This window comes from Brachyhypopomus gauderio, unplaced genomic scaffold (genome assembly GCF_052324685.1).
Source record: "Brachyhypopomus gauderio isolate BG-103 unplaced genomic scaffold, BGAUD_0.2 sc78, whole genome shotgun sequence".
NCBI classification, from domain to species: Eukaryota; Metazoa; Chordata; class Actinopteri; order Gymnotiformes; family Hypopomidae; genus Brachyhypopomus; species Brachyhypopomus gauderio.
In genome coordinates this window covers 1,220,144-1,242,674 of record NW_027506899.1, presented here as the reverse complement: position 1 = coordinate 1,242,674, position 22,531 = coordinate 1,220,144, and the positions used below count along the sequence as shown (strand labels likewise).

The 22,531-nt window shown below is 38.7% G+C and overlaps 1 long non-coding RNA gene across 6 annotated transcripts; it reads left to right on the top strand.

Moving 5' to 3' along the window:
• Positions 1–6,589: 6,589 nt before the first annotated feature.
• Positions 6,590–22,313, top strand: LOC143492521 (uncharacterized). 6 transcript variants are annotated; one of them, XR_013125253.1, is made up of 9 exons: positions 6,590–6,707; positions 8,109–8,134; positions 10,309–10,363; positions 12,286–18,055; positions 18,200–18,315; positions 18,794–18,885; positions 19,508–20,868; positions 20,978–21,163; positions 21,265–22,313. It is a non-coding gene; the product is annotated as an uncharacterized LOC143492521 (long non-coding RNA). The 6 variants fall into 6 exon arrangements; XR_013125254.1 differs by lacking the exons at positions 6,590–6,707; positions 8,109–8,134 and adding an exon at positions 9,296–9,336; XR_013125257.1 differs by lacking the exons at positions 6,590–6,707; positions 8,109–8,134 and having other exon boundaries at positions 9,914–10,363; positions 19,508–19,911; positions 20,213–20,868.
• The last annotated feature ends 218 nt before the right edge of the window (positions 22,314–22,531 follow it).

Sequence of the window (22,531 nt, the reverse complement as noted above, 5' to 3'; positions counted from 1 at the left end):
AATTTGTTCCACCAGTTTTGTATTTCACATGCTGCTGGATATTATAATATGTGATTTGAGGTGATGGAGTGAAAATCCTAGGACTAGTATGAAAAGTGTAAATTATATGTATTGGATTATACACAAAAATCTGTACTTTTTTGCAAAGCACTTGCAATTACAAAGTTGTTAGTGATTTTGCATAGAATCATATGAGATCATGATTGTCCTTCTACATGAAAGCATGGAGGGCAGGAGAGTTTTTTGGCCGTTATAGCGCCACCTAGGTGTGCATGTCTGCCAAAATGTATGTGCCGGTCTAGACACCCAATAGGTACATGTGTGTGAAATTTGGAGTGAATACATGAAAGTATGCCTGAGATACAGCAGAATATGTGGATTTTTGGCGAAGGAATTTTCGACGCTTGACTTCTGATGCATGTGGCCACGCCCATGTGCAGAAATGTGCACTTTGGCTCCATAACTATTAAAGTTCAGACTCTTCTGAACACCTAGATACCACATATGTGCATGTATGTGAAAAATCCAGGGACTAGTACGCGCTCAAAAATGTGTGGGTATTTGCATATTATGCAAATTAGCTCGACATGTAAGGGGCGGAGCATATCGCTTCAATGGAACTTTTTTTAGATGAGCTCATGCCTGATCAGATGCAGTTTGAATTTTATCTCTAGGACATACGGTGTAGGAGAAACACCTGTGTAAACTTTTTCATGCGATTTTGTGCGCTATAGCGCCACCTATGGTCGGATCGGGCTGGCGTGTTGCGCCTGAGTAGCGGAGAGGAGTACTACAAGTTGGCCAAAGGAGAAGTCTGTAGGACTTACGGTTTAGGCTGCACGACGCGTTTTAGGGCAGAAAAAGAAGAATAATAATAATAAATATAGCCGCAAGCGGCAATTACGGGGTCCAAGCGCAGGGTATGGGCACCATCTGGCACGCCTGAGATGCGTAAGCATGTGTGTGTAATCACTGGGTAGGTATGGGTGAAGCAATGTGTATATGAAACCTATAGGTAGGCCATTGCATGTGTGTGCATGTGTAAGAAAGATGTAGGGGTAATTCAGGAAATTCTAGTATAGCGCCACCTAGTGGTGCAATTCCCGTCATACTTGAGCATGTCTTAGAGAGTGTGTAGATGAACATAATATGTGAGTTTCATGTTGATTGGCATATGATAAGCTTGTGAAATGTGAACTGAAAGCTGATTGGTCGATAGCGGCGGCCATATTGGACATATGATGGTGCAGGTCAAGGACCTGTGTCATAGGTGCATATAGATGATGCGTACCAAGTTTGGAGTTATTTGGCCAATCGGTGTGGGCAGGAGAGTTTTTTGGCCGTTATAGCGCCACCTAGGTGTGCATGTCTGCCAAAATGTATGTACCGGTCTAGACACCTAATAGGTACATGTGTGTGAAATTTGGAGTGAATACATGAAAGTATGCCTGAGATACAGCAGAATATGTGGATTTTTGGCGAAGAAATTTTCTACGCTTGACTTGTGATGCATGTGGCCACGCCCATGTGCAGAAATGTGCACTTTGGCTCCATAACAATTAAAGTTCAGACTCTTGTGAGCGCCTGGATACCACATATGTGCATGTATGTGAAAAATCCAGGGACTAGTACGCGCTCAAAAATGTGTGCAAATTTGCATATTATGCAAATTAGCTCGACATGTAAGGGGCGGAGCATATGGCTTCAATGGAACTTTTTTTAGATGAGCACATGCCTGATCAGGTGAAGTTTACATTTTGTCTCTAGGACATACGGTTTAGGAGAAACACCAGTTTAAACTTTTTCATGTGTTTTTGTGCGCTATAGCGCCACCTATGGTCGGATCGGGCTGGCGTGTTGCGCCTGAGTAGCGGAGAGGAGTACTACAAGTTGGCCAAAGGAGAAGTCTGTAGGTCTTACGGTTTAGGCTGCACAACGAGTTTTAAGGCAGAAAAAAAATTGGCATATGAAAAGCTTGTGAAAGGTGTACTGAAAGCTTATTGGTCGATAGCGGCGGCCATATTGGACATATGATGGTGCAGGTCAAGGACCTGTGTCATAGGTGCATATAGATGATGCGTACCAAGTTTGGAGTTATTTGGCCAATCGGTGTGGGCAGGAGAGTTTTTTGGCCGTTATAGCGCCACCTAGATGTGCATGTCTGCCAAAATGCATGTGCAGGTCTAGACACCCAGTAGGTACATGTGTGTGAAATTTGGTATGAATATGTGAAAGAATGCCTGAGATATAGCAGAATATGTGGATTTTTGGCGAAGGAATTTTCTACGCTTGACTTGTGATGCATGTGGCCACGCCCATGTGCAGAAATGTGCACTTTGGCTCCATAACAATTAAAGTTCAGACTCTTCTGAGCGCCTGGATATCACATATGTGCATGTATGTGAAAAATCCAGGGACTAGTACGCGCTCAAAAATGTGTGCAAATTTGCATATTATGCAAATTAGCTCGACATGTAAGGGGCGGAGCATATGGCTTCAATGGAACTTTTTTTAGATGAGCACATGCCTGATCAGATGAAGTTTACATTTTGTCTCTAGGACATACGGTTTAGGAGAAACACCAGTTTAAACTTTTTCATGCGTTTTTGTGCGCTATAGCGCCACCTAGGGTCGTATCGGGCTGGCGTGTTGCGCCTGAGTAGCGGAGAGGAGTACTACAAGTTGGCCAAAGGAGAAGTCTGTAGGTCTTACGGTTTAGGCTGCACAACGCGTTTTAGCGGAGAAAAAGAATAATAATAATAATAATAATAATAATAATAATAATAATCGGAACAAATACAATAGGGTTCCAGCACCTTCAGTGCTTGGACCCCTAATAAGAAAGAAAGAAAGAAAGAAAGAAAAAACCCGACAATAACAATAGGTTTCCCACACTGTGTGTGTGAACCCTAAATATAGCCGCAAGCGGCAATTGGCGGGTTCACACACGAATAGGCTTCTTGGCCTCAATAGGCAGAGGCCCAAAAGGTCCTTTAGACCCCAAAATGTGAAAAGAAGCTGTTTGAATGGAAAAAATGCACAAATAAATCAATGTGCAAAAAAAGGTTCAGTTGAGGCACTAAAGGCCCAAAAGGATCAAAATAATGTGTATTGGCAAAATTATTCAGATCACAGAACTAAATCACATGCTGAGATCAGCTTTGTGTGTGTTTGTGTGGTGTTTCATGTGAGCAATAGTTTTCAGTCTGTTCTGGTGTTTGGCCACTAGATGGGACCCAAGTACTACCATACTGATATCTCATTAATCTCATTAATGAAATAGGACATTTTGGTGACTTAAAAGGTTCATTTCTGGTCAGGCAGTGTACTTTATGTAAAAAAAAAAGATTCAGTTGAGGCACTAAAGGCCCAAAAGGATCAAAATAATGTGTATTGGCAAAATGATTCAGATCACAGAACTAAATCACATGCTGAGATCAGCTTTGTGTGTGTTTGTGTGGTGTTTCATGTGAGCAATAGTTTTCAGTCAGTTTCGGTGTTTGGCCACTAGATGGAGCCCAAGTACTATCATACTGATAACTCATTAATCTCAGTAATGCAATGACATTTTGGTGAATTAAAAGGTTCATTTCTGGTCAGGCAGTGCACTTTTTGTTATGAGATGTAATTGCAATGTTATAGATCTCATTGAGCTGAATCATACAAGGCCAATTACTTGTCTGTATTATGCATAACAAGATTGCAGCATGCGTTTTTATGATTTTATAGGTTTTTGGGTACTGTAGCGCCCCCGACAGTTTGAACCAAACTTGGTATACCTCACAAAGACCTCAGGCTATAAATGGTTTTTTGAGTGATGATGTCATCATTGTGTGTCTTGATATCACTTGGGCCCCTGATGATGCCTGTAAAGTTTTGGCTTGATGTGACTAATGGTTTCTGAGAAACAGTTTTTCCCATGTTATAGCGCCCCCTATTGGACAATCGTGGCCAGCTTTGACCTGTTACCTCTGAGTCATTTGCCCTAACAACTGATAAATTTTCATGAAGATTGGTCAAAGCGTTGCTGAGATACAGCTTCTTAAGTAAATTTGGCCACTCCTCTGAGCTATTGATTGACATGTGACAACCAGACTGTATGGAAATGTCGAAATGTTTGATAATGAGATTCTTGTGAATATTTTGACACCAAAATCGTATAAAAAAGTAGTTTTGCTTATTATGCAAATTAGCAAAAAATCTAAGTGGGCGGTTCTTGAGGCTTTTTCGTTTGGCTTGAGCCAAGGAATGCAACTGAAGTGGAATTTTATTTCTAGGACCTACAGTGTGGGAGATATGGACCAAAAGAAGAAGAAACAACCTAACAATTACAATAGGTTTCCCACACTATGTGTGTGAACCCTAATAATAAGAAAAATTTCAGCAATTACAATATGTTTCCCACGTATTGTGTGGTGGTTGACGGGGGGATGTTTGTGTGAGTGGCAGCGTGTGTGGGAGACTGTGGCTCTGTGTCACTCCCTGCTGAACCTGTGACTGAGATGCAAACACTTGAGTAAGCATGTGTGTGCCTGTGCTTGTGCACGTGTGTGTTTGTGTCGTCACTGGGTAGGTATGGCTAGGGCAATGTGTATTTGAAACCCATAGGTAGGCCAGTACATGTGTGTGTGCATGTGTAATAGACTGAGAGAGATAGGCTTGGTGTGATTGAGAGTGTTCATGAATTAGGGCTGTATATGTGAATGTGTGTGTTTGTGTTTGCGTATAATGGGCAATATTATGCCTTAACATACTATGTGAGTTGGATGTGAATTGAAATATGAACAGCTTGAGAAATCTGTACACTCCAGTGCACTGATGATTTCTGCATTCACGTGGACTTTCTTTCATCGTAAGACACTATGAAGCACTACAGGACTCACACAATGCTTGAAAAATACTGCAATTAATGGGCCACTTGTTATGCACATTTGCACCTCTACCATGACATTTGTTGCACAGATTGGCTACTGGTGTTTAGTCGTCTTCTCATACCACATACAGAAGCACTATCATAGTGCCTACGACTTCTCAGGAATGACAACTAAGTAGATGACTATGCTTGTCGTAATCATAATTATTAGTTATTTCTTGTAGGACTACATTGTTTAACATGCTGTATATATCCTTCACACAGCTCTTATTGATTGTCAGTTGTTTATCTTTGTAAACCAAAACAAACCCATCACTCATCATTTCATCTTTAATAAAAATATTTGCCAATCATCTACTCGTGTACATTGTGACTTTCACTCAGTTTGCATATATAAACCACTTGGCCTTTGACTGCACGTGTGTGTGTGTGTGTGTGTGTGTGCGTGCGTTAAGTGGTTAAGTGCTCAGCAACCTCTAGATGGAAGAGTAAAAGGGAAAGGCTACATATTGCTTTTCCTCACCTAGTTGAGCTCTGAAATCAAGCCCTCCCCAAAACTGGGCAGAGCTGTGGGCTGAGGAGTCAGACTCACCCTGGCATTCGCTGTTTAGACTTTCACTACACAGCAGTGAGTGTGTGTATAATGGGCAGTGTCAGTTGTCACAGGGAACTCACATGTCTGACAAGACAGGAGTGTGCCTGTGACGTTTGGTGTGAGTACATGAAAGCATTCATGAGCTAGAGCTGTATTTGTTTGCCTAGGAAGGCATGTGTGTGTGTGATAGAGAGAGTGTGTGAGTGTTATCAAAAACAAACTAAATGTTAGTTTGTGCATGTGATTGTTAGTCCCTGAAGTATGGATAAGAATGGCTAGGGCAGTGTAATTATGGGGCAGTTGCAATATGAAATATATATGTCATGAAGAGGTTTTAGGAGTGTCAGTTGTCACAGACAACTCACATGTCTGATGATGGTGTATGTAGTGTATGTGCTGAACCTATGACTGAGATGCGTAAGCATGTATGTAATCACTGGGTAGGTATGGGTGAAGCAATGTGTATATGAAACCAATAGGTAGGCCAGTGCATGTGTGTGCATGTATAATAAAGAGAGAGAGAGAGAGAGAGAGAGAGAGAGAGAGAGAGAGAGAGAGATAGGTTTGTTGTGATTATGTGAAAGTGTTCATGAGTAAGGGCTGTATGTGAATGTGTGTCTGTGTGTGTATAATGGGCAGTGTTAGTTGTCACAGTGAGCATGTCTGACATAATATGGTGGAGTGTGTAATACAGAGAGAGATAAGAGGGAGAAAAGACCATGTGTAGTGAGTACTGTAGGTAGATCTGTGAGTGTTTATGCTATATGTGATACGTTTTGATTAGAATGCTTGAAGTGGATTTCTTAATGAGAAGTCTAGACAATAGGCCTATGAGGCAGTAAAAAACATGACTAAATAATAATAATAAAAAAAACAGAATTTATCAACATGCTGACAAATACTTATTTTGGTTTGTCATGGTGTTCTTGTGGTAGCCAAGTATAATAAAGAAAGTGAGTGCATGTTTACTTACAGGGCTGTGTGTGTGCGTTTTTGAGGCCATGGGACATGAAAACCACACAAGACATTTACTTCTAAATATTTGATTTTTAGAATCATAAATATTAGGATCACAACAAATGTGATTGCGTTAAAAGACTGACTAATGTGGACTTAAAGTCGTTGTGGTTGTTGAAGGGTGTCTGCTGCCCGTGTATCCTGTTCTGGTCGATGGCCCCGCCCCAGAATGTTCCCTAGCACGTGCGATCAGGTTCTTTCGTGCATTCTGCTCTTGTTGAGGTAAGATGTGCTTTGCTCTCTTAAGTAGTGTAAGACAATTGTCTAAAATGTGCTGTTTTTTAATATGCTGGGTTAATGTTCTTGTTTGTGATAAAGTTACCTGTGTGTACGTAAAGTTTAGTGAAGGAGATAATGAGATAAATTAAGAATAAAAGTATGTTATAATGTAATTAGCGCGTGTGCTAGTTCAATGCTATCATGCTCTTTGCGGTTAGCATGCTAGTCCGATTAGTCAAATGTCAGAAATGTGTTGTTTTGACGTCGGATTTTTGCTCTAGATTGTTTGGTTAATTGTGTTTAGATGGACGTTTTAGTGTATGAGATGGCAAATGAGCTAAATAAAGGATTAAAGTATGTTATAACGTTGTTAGCGCGTTCGCTAGTACAACGCTAGCATGTTCCGTGCGTATGATAGCGTGGCGTTTTTGTGCTGTTGTAGTTGTCCAGAGTGGCATCAGTTTTCATTTATATTGCCTAGTTCTTTCATGAAAACGAGTTATTTGATGTTACATATATTTGCAGTGTACATGTATGAGCAAGTATACATGATTTGTACATGTATGAGTAAGAGCGGTTTTGTAGTTGCTCTAAGATGGCGTGTGGGTCTTGTGCCTGTAATGGCGGCGTCCAGTGCAGCTGACCACGAGGGCGCTGGCTGAGTAGGCGTGGTTGTAGATGTAGTGAAGTAGTAGCACTCGCGTGTACTGATTTATAACTGTACAATCGGGCGATTCGTTTAAACGTTTATTCTTATGCGGGTATATGGTTTAATGTAGCCCAGATAATGGTGTATTTGGGTAAATGAAGCGTCTGCTGGGTCGAGTGTTGCTATGCATGTTTTGTGTTCGTTGGAAAACCTGGTCACGCACAGGTTTTAATTTTTTTAGTCAAAATAATGGACTATGAGTATGTTATGTATATAATTTTTTACGTTGTGTATAAAAATGTACGTGCTTGCAGAGGCAATTTGTGCTTTTTTATACTAGTCTGAATGTGAATGTTTTTTTGTGTCGGTGGTTTGTCAGCACCAAAAATGTATGTGAAATATGAATAGACGTCTATCACATTGCAAATGTAAATGGAGTTATTGCATTTGAATTTTGTGGAAAAATGTGTGGAACATGCGTGTTAGGCTACATTTTCATTTTAATATTGACACATTTTAATATTGACACCATACTTGTATACACTAGCCCAAAAACTTGATAAGTATGGTGCTTTAGTGACGCTGTATAACTGTAGCCTTAAGTAGAATAGAAAGATTCTAAGTGTCCAATTAATGATTCATGTCGTTATAGCAGCTTTTTAAAATTATACATATGAATTCTTTTAACCCATTAATGTTTACTAACTGTTACAAATGTGTTCTGTCTATTTTCTATGAATTGCTTGTTGGTGAAGGAGAATTCTGCTGGAACACATTAAAGGTATGTTTGAAGTGTATCGTGTATGAGCAGTGGTTGAACTGGTATACTTTATAAAACAGTGCACACAATGAATGGTGAAAGTAGTTGATGTGCTGCAGAATAATTCTTCATTTATGATGAGTATCTGTAGTGATATGTAAACACTTGGAAGCAATAATGTAAAATGTATAGAAGAGAACTCAGAAACCGCAGCTCCAACTTCTCAAAGTCCTGTTCAATGTGTACCCTGTCTTAATTGTGCTTTGAGGTTTGAAACTTGATTAGGTACAGTAAGTTAACCTGCTTATTGCCTAGACTAAATTTATACTCCTATTTGGAACAGAGTAAACTGCAGTGTAACGGATGTCTTGAAGTAGTCTTCATTGTATTCTGTGTTGAGGACAATTTGATGCATTCTCACAGTTTAATTGGCTCATGAATATTCTGTCCAATAGTTTAAAGATTATGCAGCAGTAATCACATTAATGCAGTGAATGTGTAGTATTTGTGCTAGAAATATTTAATGCATGCTATAAAATAGCCCATCAAATGGTAATACACTTGTGAGTATGTGCAACAGGTATCACATGTGCTGCTGATTACATGATACTGATCAACTTTGAAAGATGTGAAATGTGCTGTTGGTGTGACAATTAAGACACAAGAATAACAACACACACACAACGCCTGCTGGTTGAAGATGCCACACACACACACGATAATCTTGGAGCAACGCCTGCTGGATGAAGATGCCACACACAACGCCTGCTGGATGAAGATGCCACACACACACACATGCATTTTAGCTGTGGAGTTGATTTTGTGTTTAGTGGTGTATACAAAATTATTATATAGTATTATTAATTTAACAACCTGTGTTGAAATTGATGCTTAGAAGTTAGAATGGACTAATATTTTAATTATTTTCACATTTTCATTTTAAAATTAACATAGATAAACTTATATACACTAGCCAAATAACTTGATAAGTATGGGGCTTTAGTAATGCTGTATAACTGTAGCCTTAAGTAGAATAGAAAGATTCTAAGTGTTTGTCCAATTGATGATTCATGTCGTTATAGCAGCTTTTTAAAATTATACATATGAATTTTTTAACCCCTTAATGTTTACTAACTGTTACAAATGTGTTTTGTCTATTTTGTATGAATAGCTTGTTGGTGAAGAATTGTGGTGAAGGAGAATTGTGCTGGAACACTTTAAAGGTACGTTTGAAGTGTATCGTGTATGAACAGTGGTTGAACTGGTATACTTTTATAAAACAGTGCACACAATGAATGGTGAGAGTAGTTGATGTGCTGCAGAATAATTGTTCATTTATGATGAGTATCTGTAGTGATATGTAAACACTTGGAAGCAATAATGTAAAATGTATAGAAGAGAACTCAGAAACCGCAGCTCCAACTTCTCAAAGTCCTGTTCAATGTGTACCCTGTCTTAATTGTGCTTTGAGGTTTGAAACTTTTGATCACATTAATGCAGTGAATGTGTAGTTTTTGTGCTAGATATATTTAATGCATGCTATAAAATAGCCCATCAAATGGTAATACAGTTGTGAGTATGTGCAACAGGTATCACATGTGCTGCTGATTACATGATACTGATCAACTTTGAAAGATGTGAAATGTGCTGTTGGTGTGACAATTAAGACACAAGAATAATAACACACACACACACACACAACGCCTGCTGGTTGAAGATGCCACACACACGCGATAATCTTGGAGCAACGCCTGCTTGATGAAGATGCCACACACAACGCCTGCTGGATGAAGATGCCACACACACATGCATTTTAGCTGTGGAGTTGATTTTGTGTTGAGTGGTGTATACAAAATTATTATATAGTATTATTAATTTAACAACCTGTGTTGAAATTGATGCTTAGAAGTTAGAATGGACTAATATTTTAATTATTTTCACATTTTCATTTTAAAATTAACATAGATAAACTTCCATACCATACTTATATACACTAGCCAAATAACTTGATAAGTATGGGGCTTTAGTAATGCTGTATAACTGTAGCCTTAAGTAGAATAGAAAGATTCTAAGTGTTTGTCCAATTGATGATTCATGTCGTTATAGCAGCTTTTTAAAATTATACATATGAATTTTTTAACCCCTTAATGTTTACTAACTGTTACAAATGTGTTTTGTCTATTTTGTATGAATAGCTTGTTGGTGAAGGAGAATTGTGGTGAAGGAGAATTGTGCTGGAACACATTAAAGGTACGTTTGAAGTGTATCGTGTATGAACAGTGGTTGAACTGGTATACCTTTATAAAACGGTGCACACAATGAATGGTGAGAGTAGTTGATGTGTTGCAGAATAATTGTTCATTTATGATGAGTATCTGTAGTGATATGTAAACACTTGGAAGCAATAATGTAAAATGTATAGAAGAGAACTCAGAAACTGCAGCTCCAACTTCTCAAAGTCCTGTTCAATGTGTACCCTGTCTTAATTGTGCTTTGATGTTTGAAACTTGATTAGGTACAGTAAGTTAACCTGCTTATTGCCTAGACTAAATTTATACTCCTATTTGGAACAGAGTAAACTGCAGTGTAGCGGATGTCTTGAAGTAGTCTTCATTGTATTCTGTGTTGAGGACAATTTGATGCATTCTCACAGTTTAATTGGCTCATGAATATTCTGTCCAATAGTTTAAAGATTATGCAGCAGTAATTACATTAATGCAGTGAATGTGTAGTATTTGCACTAGAAATATTTAATGCATGCTATAAAATAGCCCATCAAATGGTAATACACTTGTGAGTATGTGCAACAGGTATCACATGTGCTGCTGATTACATGATACTGATCAACTTTGAAAGATGTGAAATGTGCTGTTGGTGTGACAATTAAGACACAAGAATAACACACACACACACAACGCCTGCTGGTTGAGGATGCCACTCAACGCCTGCTGGTTGAGGATGCCACTCAACGCCTGCTGGTTGAGGATGCCACTCAACGCCTGCTGGTTGAGGATGCCACTCAACGCCTGCTGGTTGAGGATGCCACTCAACGCCTGCTGGTTGAGGATGCCACTCAACGCCTGCTGGTTGAGGATGCCACTCAACGCCTGCTAGATGATGTGCCACACACACAAGATTAATCTTGGAGCAATGCCTGCTGTATGAAGATGACACACACATGCATTTTAGCTGTGAAGTTGATTTAGTGTTGAGTGGTGGTATACAAAATTATTATATAGTGAGTAAACATGGTTGAGTTTAGTGTCCAGTTGAGTAAGTGCACAAATGATGAGCTGAACAATGTATTATTAATTTAACTACTATTGAAATTAATGCTTAGAAGTTAGCATGGGCACGATAACACCCAGCAACATTTTCATAATACATATTCTGTTTCACAATGCATTATGTGGTAATATGTTTTAATTGCTAAAGTGGAACCAAATGGAATGTTTTTGTTTAACTTGTCTGTTAGATTAACTACGCTATTGGAACAAAGACATTTAATGTGTTAAATTGTTTATTTATATATACACTAAGTGATCAGTGCTTAGCACAAGTAGAGTATATGAAACAGCTGTTACACAGGTGCTGCTGACATCAAGCTCCTGAATCAGATGAAGAATGAATGTTGGCGTTCCAAGGAAGAAGCAAGAATGTCCTGTTGAAGCAAAGCCTGCTGAACACATCTCACACACACAATACATTTTTAAACTGTTGAGCTGAAAGTGTTTAGTGATGTACATATTTGCAACTTAAGCTTGTCTGATCAAGTATTCTGATGTGGTTATTTGTTTTAAAGCTATACAGCTTTTAAATGAGCAGTAAAGCGTGGTTTTGCTCATTGTATTCTGAAAAATGTACATTAGTGGAAATGGTCCCTTGAATCAAGTCCCTTGATTATAAAGTAATGCTTAGTTTGTATAACATGGTGTTAGGAAGGCATTTACTTCACAGTAATTTCTATATGCAATACTGTAACAATGTATGCAAGTAAGAAATTAGTCATGAATACACCTGTCACGAATACAATGTCTGTTCTGATTTTTTTTTACCTTTTTTCTTTTTATGATTTGATATGTGCTGTTTGTATTAAGTAATATTGATTGATTAGTATGTCGTGTTGGGATAGACATCATAGGTTTTGACTGGTTGTGTGTTTGTATTTTCAGATGCCTCGCACGAAAGCTTCGCTGAGGTCGGCTGCAGCCAGGAGGAGGATTACGGAGCGGCTTGTGGCTCAGACTGACGGGGTTCTGGCTTTTTCCCCTGACAAAAAGGTCCTGACTGAGACTGTTCCTGTGAGCCACAGCTGTCCTGCAGACCAGATCTCGTCTCTGACTGACGGGGTTATGCCTTCATCCCTTGACAAAAAAGGTCTGACTGACACGGGAGTGCTCCTGAAGAGCACTCCTCAAAGCAATTTACAAACTCAAGCTGCCAAATACCTGCCAAATACCTTGCCAAATACCTTGCCAAATACCTTGCCAAATACAATTGCCAAATACTTGCCAAATACCTTACCAGATACAAGCTGCAAAACTGATTCTGATGAATGTGTACATGTGGATATGCTCAGAGGTTCTTTTCATCAAGCTCATCCAAAGTTTGGCATAAACAGTAACAAACAATGTGTTGCAAATAGTATTACTGCCATCATGACTAACAAAGTAAAAAATGTGCTTTCTTGGACAATCAGAGACCTTGATGATGTTCTGCTGAATGGTGACAGATTCTACAGCAATATAAGAGATGCCGGCAAAATTCATGATCCATTGGGCTATTTATATGTTACAGATGTACCTACAGAATACACTGTGTGTGGATATGACTTTTCAATAAATTTTCATGATGAAATGTTTACTGGGAAGTTTGGCGTCACTGAATATGGACCGTTACAAAACGTTCTTATGTCACATGATGAGGCAATCCGAAGAGTGTTTATGCAATGTGAAGCATGTTTGTTTACTGTTAAAGAGAATACATGTGCTATCATTAAACAAGACTCCTGGTATGTGCTGATTGACTCTCATTCACGAAGCGAAAACGGTGCACGTATTGATTCAGGCAAGAGTTTGGCTGCTTTTTATGCTGACATGGAATCATTACTTAACCACGTTATGATACTTGGTCTTTCACTGAAAGCTGAAGGAGCACAATTTGAAGTTACTGGCGTTGTTGTGAACATAACTGGCAGAAGCACAGCGGAAGAGAAAACACAAGGTGGTTTGTCTGTCACTACACACCGAGAGCTCTACAGCAGTGTGCTAAAACGAAATCGTAACACAAATGAAAATGAAACTAAAAAAGGTGACGCATTTGACCGTTCACAACCCTGCAGCAAAGCAAACGTGCAAAGTAAACGCAAAGCAGCTGACAATGATTCCGAGGTGAAAACGGTACCCGAACTGCATGTTGGTAAACGAATGAAGCATGTAAACAACCTTACCGATGTATCTGTGAGAAATGACAGTGACGTGCTGATTGGCGACACACAACGTGAATACTTTCAGTTTTGTCCATTGACAGTGAAACAGCAGAAGACATTATGTTTAAGGCAAAACGTTGTGTACATCGAACATGCTCGTAGCGACCAAATCATACCAGTACCGATGGGTGATCCTTGTGAAACAAAAACTATCATTGGTGACGGTAACTGTTTATTCAGATCACTGGCATTTGCAATTAGCGGAAGTGAGAAAGAACACAGAAAAATACGACGTGCTGTAACTACACAAATGGAGAGAAACGAATCTAAGTACATTAACTGTCTTCGACAAGGGTTTTCATCTGTTGCAAATTATCTTGCTACTTCCCGAATGAAATACGTGGGAACCTGGGCTACTGAAGTTGAAATACAAGCTGCAGCCGATCTTTTTTTTACCAATATATTTACATTCACTAGAAATACGTGGCTAAAATATTCATCGTGCAATAGTTGCGACCAAGATGCGGGAATATACCTCAAACATTGTAGCGAGTCTCATTATGAAGTAGTGACGTGTGTTAAAGTTCCTGATGGACAGACCTGTGCCGCACTAGGTTTAAAGAGATGTGACAGCAGAAAATCAGAAACAAAGTCCAGTCGCTCTGAACTTGAGAAACGGAGAATCAAATATGGAACAAGCCAGGAGGAAAAGATTCAGAGAACACTGAAACGATACCGTGAAAATGAAATATACAGAGATAGTGTCAAAACACGTAGCAGTGTTGAATACGCAACGAATTCGCAACATAAAGAACGGAATAAACAGTTAAGCATAAACAAATATGCGACGGATATGGAACACAGAGGAAAAGTTAAACAAGCAAGTGTAAACAAATATGCGACGGATATGGAACACAGTGGAAAAGTTAAACAAGCAAGTGTAAACAAATATGCGACGGATATGGAACACAGAGGAAAAGTTAAACAAGCAAGTGTAAACAAATATGCGACGGATATGGAACACAGTGGAAAAGTTAAACAAGCAAGTGTAAACAAATATGCGACGGATATGGAACACAGGGAACATGTGAAACAATTAAGTATTAATAAATATTCCTCAAATGAACATCACAGAGAGACTATAAAAAGACAGAGTTTTGACGCTTATCATACCGATCCAGAATATCAAACGGCTAAGAAAAAGAAGAGTATGGAGAGGAGTTTTGAAGCTTATCATCATGATCCTCAACATCAAGCAGCTAAGAAACAACTTGGTATTGAGAGGTATAAAACAGACATCTGCTATGCTAACGTTACTAAAAACAGAAGTAAAGAAAGAAAGAACACAGAAAAAAGGAAACACAAAGATATTAACTATGTGACTGAAAACTTCAGAGAGAAAATAAGTACTGGTCCTGAATATGTGTGCTCAGTATGCCATCGACTATTGTTCAAGAATCAAGTAATCAAATGCAGAAAAGATACATATCTCAATAAAGCCCAGGAGGTTGTTTCCATAGCAGAGAGATGTATTACTGACACATACTTACATCGATGTAGTCATACCTGTGTTCCTAAGTGTAACATTCAAACTGGCCCTGCTGGATCACTGTGGATTTGCTACACATGTCACAGAAAGATTCTTAATGGGAAAATGCCAGAAGAAAGTGTTATGAACAATCTTGCACTAGAACCAATTCCACCTGAACTACACAATCTAAACTCACTTGAACAACATCTGATTGGGATGAATATTCCATTCATGAGACTTGTGTCTTTACCAAAAGGTGGACAGAATGGTGTTCATGGACCTGTTGTGTGTGTTCCATCTAACATTACAGATGTAACTGAAGTGCTACCAAGAACAGAAAATGTTGATTTGATGATTCGCATAAAACTAAAGAGGAAATTGACTTACAAGGGGCACTATGAGTACAAATTTGTTAATACAGAAAAAATAAAGGATGCATTATTGTACCTCAAACAACATAATGACTTTTACAGAGATGTGACATTTAATAATGACTGGGTCAATCCACTAAATAAAACTGAACATGAAACACAAGAGCCTGATGACACATGTACACAGCATGTTGATGAGGAGAACAATGATGAGAATAATGAATCTGAAGATGTGGATATAGATGAAACCTTGCACGACAGACAACAGCACGGTATGTTCATGGATACCTGTTTACAACCTGTTGATATTGCACAAGAGGTTTTGGATCAGCACTTTGATGGCATAATGTCTGTGGCACCTGCAGAAGGTAATAATCCTGTAAGGCTCTTGAACGATCATTCAAATGAGGCAAAGTGTTTTCCAGTTCTATTTCCAAATGGTACGGGTACTTTTCATGACCACAGAAAAGAGAAACTCACACTGAGCAGATACTTGAACACCAGAATACTCAACGCAGACGGACGTTTTGCAAAGAACTTGGATTACATTTTTTATGGTCAATATTTGTCAGAGTTAAATCAGATTGTGTCAAATGTGTCTATTGCATTGAGAAAAGGACATGATACACGCAACAAACCTGTGATTACATCAGAAATGTTGACTAACAGAGAAGCCTTGCAGAACATTTTCAATTTTGATGAAGGGTATAAATTCTTAAGACCTATTCGTGGTACACCCCCTTTCTGGCAAAGTGTTCAAAAAGACCTGTTTGCAATGGTGCGACAACTGGGTATTCCCACATGGTTTTGCTCATTTTCATCTGCTGATCTGCGTTGGCCAGAATTATTGCAAACTATTCTCAAACAAGAGGGGAGAGAAACTTCTACTGATGATCTAGACTGGTCAGAAAGATGTGCTCTAATAAAAACTAACCCTGTCACAGCAGCCAGGATGTTTGAACATCGATTCCACTATTTCCTTAAAGATGTGATTATGTCTGAAGCACAACCGATTGGCGAAATTGTTGATTACTTTTACAGAGTTGAATTTCAACAGCGTGGCTCACCTCACACTCACTGCTTGTTTTGGGTCAAGGATGCACCTCAAGTGGACAAAAATGATGATGATGAAGTTGTGTCATTTGTAGATCACTATGTGACATGTGAAATGCCATCGGAGGATGACAAAGAAATGCATGACATTGTTTCCAGTGTACAACAACACAGCAAAAGACATTCAAAATCATGCAGAAAAAAGAAAACAACTTGTCGTTTTAATTTTCCACGCCCACCGAGTAGCAGAACATTTATAACAAGGCGTAAAACTGACAATCCTGAAAAAGATGCTAAAGAGAAAGATGAGAATTATGTGGAATCAGCCAAAGGTAATAACATGCCTTCAATGGAAAAAGATGTAGCAGAGGCTATCATGAAAAAAGTAAAAGATGCGTTATTGAATACAGATGTTATCTTTGATTCTACTGAGGAGTTATTTGCTTCGCTTGGTATAAGTCAAGAGATATTTGAAGCTGCTTACATCAGAGTGTCTCGAAAAACTACTTTTGTCCTAAAAAGAAAACCAGGTGACATATGGGTAAACCAATACAACAGAGATCTTATACGTTGTTGGAATGCAAATATGGACATTCAGTTTGTAGTTGATGCATATTCTTGCATTGTGTATATAATCTCTTACATTTCCAAAGCTGAGAGAGAGATGGGATTGCTTTTGTCACGTACTCAAAAAGAAGCCACAGAACAAGGTAACCTTGACGCTAAACATGCTTTACGGAAACTCGGAAGTGTATTTTTACACAATCGTGAAGTTTCAGCTCAGGAAAGTGTGTACCGACTTACTAACATGAAACTGAAAGAAGCCTCTCGCAAAGTGCAATTTATTCCTACTGGTGATAACGTAGTGAGAATGAGTCTTCCACTTCACGTAATACAAACGCGAGCTGAATATGACAATGATGATAATCAAAACATATGGATGAACAGCATCACAGACAGATACAGATATAGACCAAAAACGGACGAATTTTCCCAGATGTGTTTAGCCAGTTTTGCATCGGAGTACAGAATATTGTCAAAATCTGAAAGTTCAGCTCGTGATGCCATAAAGTTGGAGAAAAGCTTAGGATTCATAAGGAAACGGACACGAACAGATTCTGCTGTTGTGCGATACGCTCGCTTTTCACCCACAAAACATCCAGAGAAGCATTATCAAAGTATTTTGCAATTGTTTTTGCCTCATTATTTGGATTGTCAACTCAAGCCACCAACTTTCAACACTTATGAGGATTTTTATAAGACTGGGTTTATCAAATATTCTGATGAAGAAGTCCAATCAGTCAAAACAATAGTAGACTTAAATATGTCATATTTCGAGAAAGATGCTGACACAATAGATGAAGCCGAGGAACAGTTAAAAAGAAACGGTGCAGTGGAAGATGCTTGGGCGGAAATCTGTCCAGAGAATGAACGTGAACGTTTAGAATGTCTTCACAGAAAAGAAAATCCTACTGATGAAACAGAGCAAAATATTTCTGCTGCTGACATACCTGATTTATTACCAGCTGAACCACGCTGTGCTATAGGAAAAGAGAAAGGTATGCGAAAAGAGGAAGCAATGTATGTGCTTCGTTCACTAAACGAACAACAGTCTGAAATATTTTACAAAATTCGACATTGGTGTTTAGAAAAGACACTTGCTAAAAACCCGCAGCCATTTCATGTGTTTATATCTGGTCCAGGTGGTGTTGGAAAATCCATGTTAATCAAAGCAATATACTACGAATCATGTCGCATCCTGTCCCGATTGTCAGATAATCCAGATGAGACGCATGTGTTAATAACAGCTCCAACTGGTGTAAGTGCATTTAACATCGACGCTGCAACAATACACAACTGTTTCTCTATATCACCAGAGGTAACGCTGCCTTATCAACCGCTCGGAGATGAAAAGATAAATTCACTGAGAGCTAAATTGGGAAATCTACAAATTGTCATTATTGATGAAATCTCAATGGTTGATCACAAACTCTTATCGTATATTCATGGCAGATTGAGACAAATTAAACAACAAGGAGATTATTCTGCTTTTGGAAATGTGTCTATAATTGCAGTTGGAGATTTTTATCAACTTTCTCCTGTGAAAGGAAAGTCTCTATACACTGAGCCTAAAGGTGTAAATCTATGGCAGAACCACTTTGCATTGGTTGAGCTGTCACAAATCATGAGACAAAAAAACATGGAGTTTGCTCAGTTACTGAGTCGTTTAAGGAAACACAAAAGACAAGATAATTTGTCAGAACATGATGTGAATATGTTGAAATTATGTGAAACAGGTGGTGAAGGTGATGAACTGGACAGTACTGCTCTGTATATTTATGCAACAAATGCTGAAGTGGATGATCACAATGCAAACATGTTGAAGAAGGTATGTGCAGACATTACTATCATTCATGCACAGGACTTTGAAAAGGTTGCAAAAACAGGTCGGCTGGAAAAAATGCATGGACATCATGTTCATACTACCCACACGTCTTTACCAGAATCTCTTCACATCGCTGTAAATGCTCATGTTATGCTTCTTAAAAACATTGATGTAGCAGACGGACTTGTAAACGGTGCATTTGGTACAGTTGCTGAAGTGTGTTTTGATTCTGAAGATGACTTTCCAGCCAAAATATATGTCACATTTGAAAATGAAAGAATAGGAAATAAATTAAGAGCAAAACATCCTTGTTTAAAACCAGGATTTGAAAAAGCCACTCCTATTTTCCCTGAAGAAGAAAGAGTGACAAAAAGTGGTGGAATGCGACGACAGTTTCCCCTGAAATTAGCTTGGGCTTGCACTGTTCACAAAGTACAAGGTCTTACTGTGGAAAAAGCTGTTGTGTCACTAAAAAAGATATTTGCAGCAGGACAAGCATATGTGGCCTTGAGTCGTGTAACATCTTTGGAAGGGCTTAAGATAAAAGATTTCAAAGAGAGTGCTATTTATGCAAAAGAAGACATTGAACAGTCATTACATAACATGCCTCTATTTATTGAACCAGTGACAGAGCTGCCACCTCCCTGTGGGTCATACAAGATTCTTCTGCACAATGTTGAAGGACTAACATGCCATGTGGAAAACCTGAGACATGATACGAGGTACATGGAAGCTGACATTATCTGTGTGACAGAAACTTGGTTACAACCAAATGATTGCAACATTGATATTGAATTATCTGAATTTACATTCTATAGTAAACCCAGATGTTTTTCATATGACACTAGTCAGGTGATGTTTGCTGACTTGAAGGATCGACAACATGGTGGTGTTGGTGTGTATTATAAACGACATACTGGTTGTAGTATTGTTGATTTACCATGCATTAACATTGAATGCCTGCAGTTCATCCTACCTCAGCTGAATACAACAGTGGCAGTTCTGTACAGACCTCCTTCCTACAATCTGGTAATGTTTCAAAATAACCTGATACACTTGATTTCTCATATTGACAGGTTCCCAGGAAGAAAAGTGATCATGGGAGATTTCAATGAAAATCTTTTTGTAACAAGTACAGTCAGTAATACTATGCAACTCCATGGCTTTACTCAGGTTATAAGAGAACCAACAACTGAACATGGCACTTTGATTGATCATGTATATATCAAAGATGTTTCTGCAGAAGATGTCAGTGTTTCTGTTATGCCAACATATTTCAGTTTTCATGAATGTATTGTACTGAATTGTTTTCATTAATCTTCAATTTCAGGTACTTAACGTTTGCTGACGGTTTGCTGACACTTTACTGACAATTTGGTGACACTTTGAACTAAAACTTTTGATTAAGTCAGGCACAAATTGAAGCGTCCACGATGTGGGGGGCTGGGGGATACAGGGGGTAAACTTTCTGGACGGCCTCTTGTGGGAACAGACTAAGGAGCTGAGAGTGCCCTATTAACTGGTTCACAGCATTTTATTTTATTGTATGTATTATTTATTTTATTTTTTTATTTTATTATGAAATATAAAGGTATTAATATAAAATACAGGCCAAATGTTTAACAAAGCAAAACAGTTCTCAAATCATCTGTTAAAGGACTGTTGACAAATATCATACTTCAGGACTGAATCCACAGGTAATACAGTTTCCAAGAAGCAATAAACATGGACATTTAACTTCACATCTAATCCTGCACAAACCAAAATTCCTGATTAAAGGCTGGAGCTATTGGTCAAAGAGTGGTCAGTGCTGCCTACATGTCTGGGAACCTGGTGTCATACAGGAAAGCCAGGAATGTCCTTCTAAAGGCCAGGGACAAGTTGCAGTCAACTATCAAGGATGTGACATCAAGCACATATGGAATCACTTGCATGCTATCACAGATTACAGAGATGGACAGATTTGGTATCTGCTGCGTTCACCAGGTAAGATGTTCTATTGTAATTTGGAGACAAACATATCTTTATGTAAAGTTAAACTACCATTGTACTGTGACAGGTGCACATTAACCATGTCTGTGTCTGATGTGCTCAGATCTTTATGGAGGGTTCCCTTACACAAGGCATGTGGTCTTGATGGCATCAATGGTTCATCAGTGTGCACTGTAGGACCATGTTACAGTCATCTACCAATGATGTCACATCTAGCACATGTGGATTGGCATACACTCTATCACAGAATTAAAAGGTGGACAGGTCTGTGATACAAGTGTTGCTGCAGGTATGCTAAACATATTTCATATTCCTTTAGAGACCAGACAAACACCTTCACTCTAACTGTCACAGCTGCACCTTAACTATCTCTCTATTTGATGTGCTCAGATGATTCTTCAGGAGAATTCAGTCACACAAGTCCTTCCTACCTGAGGCTCAACTTCCATATTGGAGGGACTGTGACTACTAGCTGGGCCGCCCAATGGAGGATGGGTTCCCTTTTGAGTCTTGGTCCTCCCAAGGTTTCTTCCTAATCATGCCAAGGGAGTTTTTCCTTGCCACTGTCGCCCCTGGCTTGCTCATTAGGGATATGGACCCATGCGCTTGTAAAGCTGCTTGCATACTGCACATAGAGATATATAGATATCTACACATATTGTGATTACTAACTACAGGTCTGCTTTGAACTCAATAATGACAAAATTTTAATTTACAGTGGACTGTATTATTATCTGATGTTTCTTTTATTTGCTGTGAACCAGTACAGGGCACCTCAGCTCCTTAGTGAGGGATTATTACAATAGTTATACTATACATTATCATAAATTTTTTTTTATTATATTTATCTAGAGAAATGATCTCAAATAAACAGACTGAATGTCACAGTCCTGCCTCCCTCCTGTCGGTCATGTCTTCCGTTTGTCTTTTATTTTGAAATTCCTCATTGTGTCTGACTTCACTCCCCTGCCTTGTTTTCTGCCCCTCGTTATTGCTTTCTGGTGTGTCTTGTTAAGTACCTTCTTTGGTCAGTGTATTTAAGTCTTGCGTTTAGTCTCTTATGTGGTCTGTTATTGTAAGTACCACTTGCTTGTATGTTATTTGGTATCTTGGTCTTTTGTGTCTATAATACTAGTCTGTGTGTACTCCTTGTATTTTACATTCTCTGTTAGATGTACTTTGTGTGGTTTTGCTTGTTGTATTTTCTTTTCTTTAGCCTTGCCCACCCAGTTATTTCTGTTAGTGTTTGGTTCATATGTTAGATGTTTGATTTATTCTTGGTGTCTGTTCTGTGTGCTGTGTATGTATTCGTTTTGGTATTAAATCATTGGTCAGTCCGCACTTGCATTCAGCCTTCTCTCCTAGTTGTTATACTGAACATGAAAAGTTTTGCATTGTGTTGATTGTCAGTTATAAATAAAATACATTATGTTTATAAAGAGGTTCTCGTGTGTTATTATATTGACAGTTTGCACTGGTCTCAAATAGAGCCCAAATATGAAAATGTTTGTCAATATATAATGTTCTGACAATTTTATGCAAATGAAAATCACATACACTTGTTGTTTTTAGAAAATTGGGATTAGGGTTAGATACAAAGGCCATAGACCAAAGGCCTTAATCACTTTGAGCATGTGAGGTGAAATAATCAGAGGTG